Below are 301 nucleotides of genomic sequence, written 5' to 3'. Positions count from 1 at the left end.
TGGGGCGTGGCGTGGGGGAGGAGAGGGTGGGGAGGGAGGGGTCTGGACAACGGACACACTTAGGGGTCCCAAGGTTGCACTTCAGGGTCCAGGGGGTCACTTAGGGGTATGGGGGGAACTTATGGGTCTAAAGGGGCACTTTAGGGGTCTGTACTGGGATGGGGCCCCCATCTGTCCTGGAAGAGGTTAAAGGTTCCAGTTTGTACTGGGAGGTGACCAAGTCTGCGCTGGGAGAGGGCCAGGTGAGACAGTTTGTACTGGGAAGGGCCTGGTCTCTGCTGGGAGGGGTTAAAGGGTTCCC

This window comes from Pygoscelis adeliae, unplaced genomic scaffold, assembly GCF_000699105.1.
Source record: "Pygoscelis adeliae isolate BGI_AS28 unplaced genomic scaffold, ASM69910v1 Scaffold781, whole genome shotgun sequence".
NCBI classification, from domain to species: Eukaryota; Metazoa; Chordata; class Aves; order Sphenisciformes; family Spheniscidae; genus Pygoscelis; species Pygoscelis adeliae.
Note: the sequence above shows the minus strand (reverse complement) of the source record.